The sequence below is a fragment of the Mus musculus genome, chromosome 10 (assembly GCF_000001635.26).
Source record: "Mus musculus strain C57BL/6J chromosome 10, GRCm38.p6 C57BL/6J".
NCBI lineage: Eukaryota > Metazoa > Chordata > Mammalia > Rodentia > Muridae > Mus > Mus musculus.
This window is the reverse complement of record NC_000076.6, coordinates 114,940,718-114,952,902: the sequence shown is the minus strand read 5'-3', so window position 1 is coordinate 114,952,902 and position 12,185 is coordinate 114,940,718. Positions and strand designations below refer to the sequence as shown.

Sequence of the window (12,185 nt, the reverse complement as noted above, 5' to 3'; positions counted from 1 at the left end):
AAAATGATTTCATGGACTATGTTCCTAGCACATGACTGATTGTGGTACAAATACTCTTAGTCATAGCCCCAGCCCATGGAAAAATTTCAAAGGTTAACATTCACTGTGCTCCAGACAAGCAGCGTAGCAATAAGACTTCTTGGTACCTTCACACTCTACTGTCAGGGGATGTCTGTGCGAAGGAAAATTTTCTTACAGATGTGCAGATGTATATTTAGATAAGGGGTGACATTTAGCTTGGTGGATTTTCTCCCACTGTTACAGAGTCCCTAGCTCCAATTTTCTATATTTAAAAGGGGTTGAACAAGATCAGTCTCTCTCTCCATTCTTCATTTTAGGGGGTCATTAATATGACACACATGAAGACCATAACTGTGAGGAATTTACTTATGTGGATCTTGTAAAGAAAACAGATGTTTTAACGTGATTCTTTGTTGAGCTCTTGTTACTACAAGTTTCATCGTTCTGGGGCAAAAATGGTGAACCACAGCTGGGAGGGAGATTGATAACAGCAGTTCTGGGACCAGAGCCATTATTCAGGTAGAGATTAGGGGGGCATTTGGGGGAAGCCAGACCTCTTAAGGCTGATTTGGGGTGAATGTTATCACTAGTATTATTGAGTTTTCCTCCATTGGATACCAGCCAAGGAGGACCTGAGATGGTTCAGAGAGAGATTCCATTCCCGAAGATGGCAGCACAGAGCCTTTCTGAGGCTGGGGGCATCTGGGTACGGGCACCTGAAGTTGATAAAGCACCAAGAGTCTTCCCACCCAGTGCACTGCTCTGTGGGTTTGTACTAAGGAAACAGCTCCTTATGCGTTTTGTTTTTTAAGTTTTTAAAAAATATATTTTAATTGAAACAGAATCACACCGGTTTTCCCCCTCCTTTGCTCCCTCCAACCCCTCCCATGGCACCGCCCTCAAGTTGATAGCTTTTCTCTTTGATATACATACATACATACATAAATAGATTAATACAGTCTGCCGAGTTTGTTTTGTAAATGGTATCAAGGCTGATGACTTGTATTGGATAACCAATAAGGGGGTTCCTGCCTGGGAGAGGCAAACCTGAATGTTCTTCCATGGATGAATCGATGCACATATATACAATGGAACACTACTCAGCTGTAAAGAAAAAGGAAATTTTCAGTTAAAAGTGTAGACCAGAAAAGATGATATCGAATGAGGTAACCCAGACCTAGAAAGACAAATATTGTATGTGGCTCCTAGCTCCAAATCTTCACATGTAAATATGCAATCTAGTGTAACTACAGAAAGCAGGAGAGTATAAAGGGACCCTGGGTGGGGCTTGAGAGTAGAATAGCAAGATACAGTTAATCTGCAGTGAGAAATAAAAAAAAAAAACATGGAGGAGGCTCCAACTAGGGAGGAGGGAGGGTTGTCATTGTCGAAGGAGAAGGAGAGATAAGGGACAAATAATACAAAGGTTGCTTGATAAAACCCAAGGAATCATGTTTATAACTACCTAAGATTATAGGAAATGTTTATAAATATACATGTATACACATATAAACATGTGCATACACACATGCATGCACACACACACACACACACACACACACACACACACACACAACCCTATTGAATGGATGAGATAACTCATGGGGTAGGTTTAACTTTTTCTGTGTTGGTAATAAGGTCTTTATTGTCTTTCCACAGGGATCTTTGTAGAACCTAACATACTGTAAGTACAAGACTGTGGGCCGTCCCTGTATACCTGGTGATTCATTTGTCCTTTATAAAGAACATTGACTGTGTTCCTAACCTCTTCCAGGGAAGAATAGCAATAAGAGATTCTGCTCTCAACAAAAATGAGCTCAAGGAGAGGAGGCAGGGACCATGGAGGGGTGTGGTTGTATATCGAACCATGCAGCTTTAAGCCTCTACCCCTCTATGGTATATAAATGTTTCCATGTCGGTAAGGATTATTGACCTACAGGAGAATTTGGATTGTGATATTATGAAGTCAGAGAGAAAGACACAGCCAGTGTTATACTTGTGACTTCAAAAATCAGGCCTTGAAATTCATGCACGAAACAGTTGTGAAAGTGAAGTCTATTCATTTTCAAGAGGCAACTTCTATAAAAGTAACATAAGCATTCTGAGATTTGAAGAGAAGACCTTGAGGGGAGATTGACGTATAGTCTGAGCCAGAGCTATCAACAAGAGATGAAAATGACTCTGTTTCTCAATACTGGCTGCACAGTCGAATCTCATGGAGGGAGCTGTTGTATTGCAGATATTCAGACCTCCCTCTTGGCCAACTGAAGTAGAATCTGGGTGGTGGATCACTGGGCACCAGCTCTTAAGACTAAAGGCAGCAGAACTCCAGCCAAGCAAACAAAACTCCTTGAACTTTCCTAATGTGCATAAGTGATTGGGGTAAAAGATCTGGATATTCCTCATGAGGAAGCTGTTTCTAGTTCCAATATATGATCTAATCCCATCTATTGCTGACATCAGTAGCTGTGAAACAGCTGAGACCCATGACATCATCATTTGACCATGTGACTATGAGAACTCAATACTGGCCATATTTCATATTCTCTGGGGAGGTTGTTCCATAGCCCCGTCCTTGTATGCCATCCAGAACTGAACAGCAGAAATAGAGCAGATCTGTGCCAGGAGAGAGCAGTATCTTGTCCAGACTGCCTTAGTGGACATTGCTATTTCAATGACCATCAAACAGCAAAAGGGCCCTTAACATCTTGAAGTACAATATTTCACAAAACGGAAAGCATCTGAGCTTGGCACGAGGCAGAGGGGACTTGACTCTTTTGAAAGTCATTCTTTTTATATAAAGAAGGCTTACCTAAAAAAAATATCCAATGACGAAGACTGAGGTTTCTTTACAAAGAAGATGAATTGTACCAGCATAGCCTCTTCTAACAAGAGGTTACCATGGAGATCTTTTGAAACAATGCTTGAAGTGCCTGAGTATACATTAGGGTGTAACTCTCCAGTAAGGTGAAATTGAGATTAAAAAAAAAATAGAATGAGCATTTAAAATTAAAACGAGTAGACTCAAATGTAAAAGAAAAATACAAATGAAGATATTCACAAGATTTTAACCACCAAATTTTAAATGGCAGAACTGATTTTTAAAATCAATGTTTTATAATGGCTTTTATGTATAAATTAAAATATTTCCTTTTCCAGACAACACTCAGGTTTCTAAAAATTCATAATGGCAAAAAAGCTTAGAAAGATCTTGAGAGCCATACTCTCATGACTTTAATGTTAATTAAATGAAAAAAAAAAACCCATGGTGTTTGTTTCATACAAAATATGTCTAAAGAACGACAGAAAAGCTAACTAGGGGAAAATCGGAGATTATTAAACCCACCTCAGTGTCCATATGTAGCCATTACGAGTAGAAATGTTCCAAGCCAGAGCAGGAGATTTAATTTTTACAAAAAGAAATCTTAGGAATGTCACAGGTGGTGTCGACGCTTGGAACAGAGAAGTAAATTCCCGTGTACCTTCTGCCAAGTCAGCTGCCATTGAGAGAAACAGCACCAGGCCTTCCAAGGTCCTGTTGGATCAGTTCCTTATTTGAATCAAATTATGCTATTATGAGAAATAGTCTTATTTAATGAGAATATAATTATTTTTATTGTGACTAGTCACAGCCATAATGCAAATGACTGAGTGTATTAAGGAGCTGGCTGGCCCTGTTGTCAGCTCTGCTGCCTACCTTCCTTGGGTTTCCGTGTTCTCGGTGATGTGCTAAGGTAGTATTTCAATGGTTATCATGGAGTTTTGACAGAACAGCCAATAAAAAGAGGATGTAAATCACTAACTGAAATACTGGTTTCAAGCCAACAAACCGGCCAAAAAGAGAACGAAGAACTAGCTGCTCACATAAAGAGCTAAGCCAAAATCATCCAGCAAACTCCTACAGTGTAGTAGTGTATAATGTTCTTTTCAAAAGTTTTTCCCCCCCAAAATAACAACAGAGTCTCATGTTAATTAGACTCTTCCAGGAAGAATAATTCTGTTTAGATAACTAATTTTGAAAGTATATCTCATTCAACACTTAGAAGAAACTCATATGAAAATATAACTTACCTCGTATGTTCTCTGGAAACTTACATAAGCCACTTTTCTGTTGCTACTATAAACACCAGGGCAGCAAAGGAGTTTCTTTCTGCTTAGGGTGTTCCAGAGGGGGAGTCTACAAGCATTAGGGGAATGCATGGCTCCAAGCCATCAGGCCAGAAGTGTGAGAGATAGTATATCCAACTCTTAACTCAAGCAGTGATCCAAGACTGGAAATGGAAACCAGGCTATGAACCCCTAACACCTGCCCCCAGAATATAGTTCTCCTAGAAAAGTGCCTCTTAAAGGTTCTACAACCTCACCAAACATGCCACCAAAACAGGCCTGGGTGTTTAACTCTCTTCCTCTCTTAGCTGTTTTCTTGTCTGACAATCTACTGTTTTTTTCTTCTTTTTTTCCATTAAAATTTTGACAGTACTTTCTAAGAGATCGATCTATCTATCTATCTATCTATCTATCTATCTATCTATCTATCTATCTATCTATCTGCCTGCCTACCTATCTATCATCTATCTATCTATCTATCTATCTATCTATCTATCTATCTATCTATCTATCTATCTATCTATCTATCTATCTACCTGCCTACCTCTACCTATCTATCTATCATCTATCTATCTATCTATCTATCTATCTATCTATCTATCTATCTATCTACCTACCTACCTATCTATCTATCTACCTACCTACCTAATGAATTGTCGTTATTTGTACTCTCCATTCCCTTTCTTATCCTCCCTTTCCTGCTGGAACATTTCGTCCAAAGAGTTCTCCCTCCTACCTTCATGCCTTCCTTCTTGTGTGAGACCCACTGAGTTTAATTAGGTTTCTTGCACAAGATTGGGTAGGAGGTTACTTACTGGAGCAAGAGTAACATACCAGGGGCTGTATCACTGAAGAAAATGATACTCCCTTCCTCAGAGACCGTTAACTGCCAATGGATCCCCAGGGACAGGTAGATTCTCACAGGTCTGCCTGTAGCCATGCTGTGTGTCCAATCCTGTGCTGCTAACCACAGATACCGTGAGTTTATGGGTGTTACATGTCATGTTCAAACGATGTCTTTGTGTTACACAGTCTTCTTACTCTGCCTCCTACATTTCCCCTTTCTGATGCTTTTTCTTTGGTGTTTTCTGAGCCTTGGAATGGGTCCTATAGACGTCCCACTGAGGAGCAAACACTGTAGAATCTCTTATGCTTAGCACCATGCCCAGCTAGTGCTTCTTCTTAATTGTCATTTTCTATAGTAAGAAACTTCTTTGCTACTGGCACTGTGCAACAGTAATCTATGAACAAAGTCATCAATCTTTAGAAGGCGATTTAACAGCATGGCCATTTGGCAAACTAGTAGCAGTAGGCAACTATCTAGATCTTAGGACCTCAGTAGCCATAGGCTCTGGATCACATTACAAAAACAGGCATACATTCCTTCTTAGGGGGCAGTTCTCAGCTGACAATCCACTGTTAAATTGAGTCTTTGATTTTGTGTATAGTGTCTAAGGGGTCTTTGTTTAAGTACACAGGTGCCTCATATCATCAACTTATTTCATAGTAAGTATTATTATGGTATTTTATTTTGTAGTTAACCAGAGACTCATATTTTGTGCCCCCAGTATTCTACAGTCCCTGGTAGATATAAACATGTGTTCTGTTATTCAGAGGCCTACCTCTGGCTATGATTATTATTAGTTTTGACAATAATAATCATAGACATATGATTATATTCAGACAATAGAGTCAGTGGCTCAGAATGACTAGTAGTGGCTCTGGACTCTGTGGTAAACGTCTTAATTTTGGAGATAACTGTTTCTTTTGAGCAGTTCCATGCTAGTGAAGTTGAACTCTTCAGCCCTTCCCTCATCACACACTTGTTGAGCTTCTTTTTGCCTGGCACTGTACCCAACATCTTATTTGTTCTCATTGTTAACATAGCTATAGTTAGAAAGAGAACAACGACTGTGCTATAATGTAGGGGCTGCACACATGTATGGCATAGATGCTGTGTGTCTAGGGGAGATGAACCCCCAAAACAGAGAGGGGATAGCAAGGAGAACTTGCAAAGAAGAGAAAGCTTAAAAAGAGTTATATTTCTCATTTGAATCGAACAGATGAACAGAGTAGGGGAAGAAGAGAGGGCCTTCTATGCAGAGATTTATGCATGTAGAAACCAGAAGGAGAGGAAAATCCATGTGTTCTGAGGATTGCAAGTATGGGTTATGCTGGGATGGAAGTGTCAGGTTGAGTGTGCAGTGTTGGGAACATTTGCTACAGTAGCAGGAGATGCACCAGGGAACCACCTGCTGGATGCAGAGAGTTTGTCTGCATTCCCATATTCAAGTTATTTACTGACTTGGTTTGTCCTCACTCACATTCTTGGGCATCTTCATAGGAGTTGACTGCCACTCTAACCTGTCTTGAAGTCCATCCATCTCTCCCTCTCTGTCTCTTTCTCTCTCTTTTCCTCCTTCTTTCCTTCCTTCCTTCCTTCCTTCCTTCCTTCCTTCCTTCCTTCCTTCCTTCCTTCCTTTCTTCCTTCCTTCCTTCTTTTCTTCCTTTCTTTCTCTTGCATGAGTCCTGTATCACCTGTCTTGTTTGTACCTAGTCCTTTCTAGGTTCTGATGGATGTATACTGATAGCAGGCATGTGCATACCTATGCAAAAGATTAGATGCATACTAGATCTTACTTCTTGAATTATTGAACTGGGTCCAAATGCCAACACAGTCTTAAGAACCCAATATCACACCCCAATTATCTTTTATATGCGTTTCCAGGTTAACAGGTGCTACTCCGTTTGATAATCAGAATAGACCTTCCTCATTACTGATGATAAACTACTAAGATTCAAGTGTTTTGCTCACTTTTGGAAGAAGAGGTTGGACAGATTAACTAGTCTTTTAAGAATGGGGCTCAGAACTGAACAAAGAATTCTCACCTGAGGAATACCGAATGGCAGAGAAGCACCTGAAAAAATGTTCAACATCCTTAATCATCAGGGAAATGCAAATCAAAACAACCCTGAGATTCTACCTCACACCAGTCAGAATGGCTAAGATCAAAAATTCAGGTGACAGCAGATGCTGGCGTGGATGTGGAGAAAGAGGAACACGCCTTCATTGCTGGTGGGATTGCAAGCTGTACAACCACTCTGGAAATCAGTCTGGTGGTTCCTCAGAAAATTGGACATAGTACTACCGGAGGATCCAGCAATACCTCTCCTGGGCATATATCCAGAAGATGCCCCAACCGGTAAGAAGGACACATGCTCCACTATGTTCATAGCAGCCTTATTTATAATAGCCAGAAGCTGGAAAGAACCCAGATGCCCCTCAATAGAGGAATGGATACAGAAAATGTGGTACATTTACACAATGGAGTACTACTCAGCTATTAAAAAGAATGGATTTATGAAATTCCTAGCCAAATGGATGGACCTGTAGGGCATCATCCTGAGTGAGGTAACACATTCACAAAGGAACTCACACAGTATGTACTCACTGATAGGTGGATATTAGCCCAAAACCTAGGATACCAAGATATAAGATACAATTTGCTAAACACATGAAACTCAAGAAGAATGAAGACTGAAGTGTGGACACTATGCCCCTCCTTAGAATTGGGAACAAAACACCCATGGAAGGAGTTACAGAGACAAAGTTTGGAGCTGAGACGAAAGGATGGACCATGTAGAGACTGCCATATCCAGGGATCCACCCCATAATCAGCTTCCAAACGCTGACACCATTGCATACACTAGCAAGATTTTATCGAAAGGACCCAGATGTAGCTGTCTCTTGTGAGACTATGCCGGGGCCTAGCAAACACAGAAGTGGATGCTCACAGTCAGCTATTGGATGGATCACAGGGCTCCCAATGGAGGAGCTAGAGAAAGTACCCAAGGAGCTAAAGGGATCTGCAACCCTATAGGTGGAACAACATTATGAACTAACCAGTACCCCGGAGCTCTTGACTCTAGCTGCATATGTATCAAAAAATGGCCTAGTCGGCCATCACTGGAAAGAGAGGCCCATTGGACATGCAAACTGTATATGCCCCAGTACAGGGGAACGCCAGGGCCAAAAAAATGGGAATGGGTGGGTAGGGAAGTGGGGGGAGGGTATGGGGGACTTTTGGGATAGCATTGGAAATGTAATTGAGGAAAATATGTAATAAAAATATTTTTAAAAAAAGAAGCCAGCCTATACAGGAAGACAGAACTAGCCTTATGTTTAGAGTTTCTGTATGTTCTCCCTTTCCTAGAAAATCTTCACATATGCCATCTTTTCATTCTTTAAAGATGAGTTTCTGGAGTGGTAGCCAGGTAAGCCAGGAGAAACAGTAAGAAAAGGAGATATTTATCACTCCTAGGCAGTGGGAAAGACTGAATTTCTGGGAGCACAGGAAGACTCAGTGGATGGCTGTTATTTATTAACTTATTTATTTAGCTAGGCTCTCTTAATTCTCTCTGGCTTCCTAAGTCTTTACAGCTTTGTCCCATATACCACTACTTGGTCAACCCTGGTTTTGAACTTGTATTTATTGCTAGCTGACTGCTCGATTGTTTTTGACAGTGCCTTGGGGGCACATATCTCTCCAGTACCTGATTCTGTTGAGTTCTTTTTGTGCAGGTCAGCTCTGATGTCTTTCTCATCCCAGCAGGTGTCTGGTGAGCTTTCTTATCATTTTCGCTGGGTTCTGTTTGTTAACCCTGTGAGGTGGGATGTCTAGTGTTTCACTGGTGTCTATCACAACATTGCTACTCTCCTTTGAATTGCTCACTGTTTAGGATTCCTTCTGTTTTCTGTAGTAACTCTAAGCTTGAACATCTCTTGCTGTTGATGAAATTCATTTAGACGGAGATGCAGAACTCTTAACTCGAATCATCTGCTTCCCTTCCTGGACAGAGCATCCCCATTGTGCTTATAGAGATGAGGGTCAGCAGATGACAGTGTTCTAGTTGTGATTTATCATGGGTTCTATGGATAGATATATGCTCATGCCTTGTGTTCTCAGCTTTCCCTTCTGTGTATGATGTTTGTCTTATGAGAGCACCCATGAGAGGATGACTAGACCCAGTGTTTTCAGCCTACTTGCTTATAGTATGGGTTTCTCTTTCTTATGTAGGCTAGTGGAAGAAGGGATCCTCAGATTCGTTGTCAGTCTTCGTTGGAATAAATCTTCTGCAGCAGTGGCTGGGATAGGCATGAGCAGTACTGGTGGACGCTTGCTCAGGAGAAGCCACCAACCTGGCCTGGGAGCTGGAGACATGATGAGTTCTGTTATCTTGCCGAACCTGCTTGGAGTAGAGCATCTATCACACTGAGCTTTCTTATTGAGGCTTATTATATTTTCTTGAATAAATATTTTCCCACCTTCTATATGCCCTTAGGAATTTTCTAGCATCTTTAAATTTTTGCTTTTGCTATTGTTAGAAATGTAATATTCCCCAATGTTGGTTGTTTTCCTGGGGAAAGAATCCATAGAGATCTCTATACTCTCAGTGGGCAGTATTTCGTTTAAAAAATATATGTCATGGGTTCCACTGTTAAGATGAGTGTAGTTCAATCTTTGTTTTCACTGTGAGATTCTTGCTTTTTCTACAATCCTATAAATACTCAATGCTTGTCATTAGTGCAACTTGCTTTTCAATATCCTGAAATATTTTTCAAGGATATGTTCCCTTGTAGATGGTATCTATTTTGTGGATAGATGAATCTTATTTGGCTGGATTGTCACTAAGGGCTTATTCTACAAGAGCTTGGTGGTAAAGTCTAACTTCTCAGTTTCTGTCTTCATGAAATCAGATCTGTAAGAAGTGTTACATTCCATAGCTACTGTATGGAGTTCAAAGACCAGATCTCTTTCTTCGGTCTGATCCATTTCATTCTCTGTCCTTCATCAAAGAGCCTTTTAGTTGAGAAGATCATTTGAGTCGCAAAGGTTCTAAGTTTCAACTTAGTAATTCATCAGATGTTTTTAGTCCCAATTGCTAATTGTGATCACTTCTAGAATTTCTCCTTAAAATAAATTTTCTCAAGCCAGTGAGAATGTTCAGCAGGTAAAGGTTCTTGCTACCAAGCTTGGTGACTTGAGCTCAGTTCCTGGTACATACATGGCAGAAGATGAGAATTGACTCCTGACACCTGTTCTCTAAGTTCCACACGTGTGCTATGGCACACACGTGTACCGTGGCACACATGTGTACTGTGGCAGGTGTTCATGACACTCCTCCCACTGGAGGTAAACAAACAGGGTGGCAGGGACGTATTCAAATTTTTCAGTGTCAAATGCTAACTTTACCCAACTGAAAAGGATGGTGGCCATAGGCTATGCTGTATGCAAAAATTTATTTTATTTCCAATCAAACTCATTTAACATTTGTATAAGTTTAAGCACAATATCTACGTGTTAGTTATGTTTCCAGTTGGGAGTAAGGAAAAACACAAACTTTTATCACTCTAAAACATGAGTTCCGAATGAGAAAAAAAAAAAGGAAAATTTCTGTCCACTGAGGCTCAAGTCATCAGTTACCAGTGAAGGTCATGGTGAAATTCTTTCCACACTGCACATCAGGCCCACCTGCTTGGGTCATTGTGTATTTTTTTCTTCTTTTTAGTTCTCACGTGTATGCGTGCAGTCTTCATCAGAGGGCAAACATGTCGGAGGATGACATTGTTATGTTCTGTCTTTGAACCGATGAAGCTCTTTCCAGTGAGAGCAACTGGGCCACTCAGCAGACATGGATCATGCTAAGCAGCTCCTTCCTGGTTTCTGCAAACTGGCTCCTGACTCAGTGACTCCTCTCAAATAATAATGATATTAAATTTGTTTTGTGCAAACGTCATTCCAAATGACACTTCTTCCTTTATTTCTTGTTTAAAGTATCTTATAAGATGGGCAGTGCAAATTTTACTTCCATTTATTTGATGTGATAAAAAAAAAACCCTCTCAGAGAGGTGAACTACTTGTTCAGGGTCATGGTACTTATAAATTACAAAATCCAAGACTTCTAACTCTCCCAACTCTTTCATCCTGCCAGAACTGTTTCTTGAATAAAGGTGAGAACCTCAGCTGACCTCCCAGAGATGAAAAAAAAATCCCACAGCGTTAGAAAAATACTTTTCTAAAGCATTAGTTGGAATTTGATGTGAAATTCTATCTGACATGTTCATAACAGCTTTAATTATTTAATCATTTTGATAACAGTGAATTTAAAGCAGCAACAAAAATAATTGGGCATAACCAATATTATCCATATGTCAGACTTTTTTTTTTTTTTAATTTCGACCTCCACTTGAGTTCCACAGTTCTGTTTTGTGAACTAATTGGCAATATTTGATGAACGTTTAAGATGGAGACACACTATAACAGGTGGAGCAATCATATCTTCAGAAGGAAATTAATTTATATATACACATACAAATACACACGTGTATTCCTAGCCTCTGATCCTGCCAAAAAAAGAGCCCCAACAGTGTGGTTAGCAGCAATTATGGCTAAGTGTCATAAAACAATTTTGGCATATTCCGGTGCCCCCCTCCCCCCCCCGGCCTCTCAGTGGCCTCTCAGTTCTTGATCTGCTAAGCACGTTTTAATCTCATATGAATTCATCCTTGCAGGTTTTCTTGATGCTGTTTTTGTTTGTCGGGAAAGTCATTTGACTACATCCTGCGACTCATTTTGTGATTTGGGGATGTTGTGAAAGGAGCTATCTTGCAAGCTGGACGAGAACAGAGTGTGTCAGTATGATTTATAGGAACTGCCATGGCTGCAGCGATGAACAGACAACTCTATATACCCCAGCGAGTATGTGCAAATGCCTTTTCACACGAATAGACTCTCTGGAATTTCCTGAGCTTTCTAAACACTTCCATAATTACACTGTTGTTATTGAGTATCTGAGTAGAGGCAGGCTTTGATTACTTATTTCTCTTTTTTGACATGCTTTTTTTTTATTTGCTCGAGAATTATAAATCAAAGAGATAACTCCTTTGACTTTTTAGTAGACTATAGTCTTAGCTGACGGAGACTACTGGTCAATATTCATTTCCAAAGTACTTTTGAATATTCTTGGTACTCTCTATATGGTAACATGTGTACTGG

The 12,185-nt window shown here is 40.2% G+C and overlaps 1 long non-coding RNA gene across 2 annotated transcripts; it reads right to left on the bottom strand.

Annotated features, from left to right (window-relative positions):
* Positions 1-797: 797 nt before the first annotated feature.
* Positions 798-5,011, bottom strand: Gm31267. Of its 2 annotated transcripts, none has more exons than XR_380812.4 (4): positions 4,944-5,011; positions 4,093-4,198; positions 3,368-3,556; positions 798-1,125 (listed from the first exon to the last, which is right to left on the bottom strand). It is a non-coding gene; the product is annotated as a predicted gene, 31267 (long non-coding RNA). The 2 variants fall into 2 exon arrangements; XR_380811.4 differs by having other exon boundaries at positions 895-1,125; positions 3,368-3,571.
* Between the last annotated feature and the right edge of the window lie 7,174 nt (positions 5,012-12,185).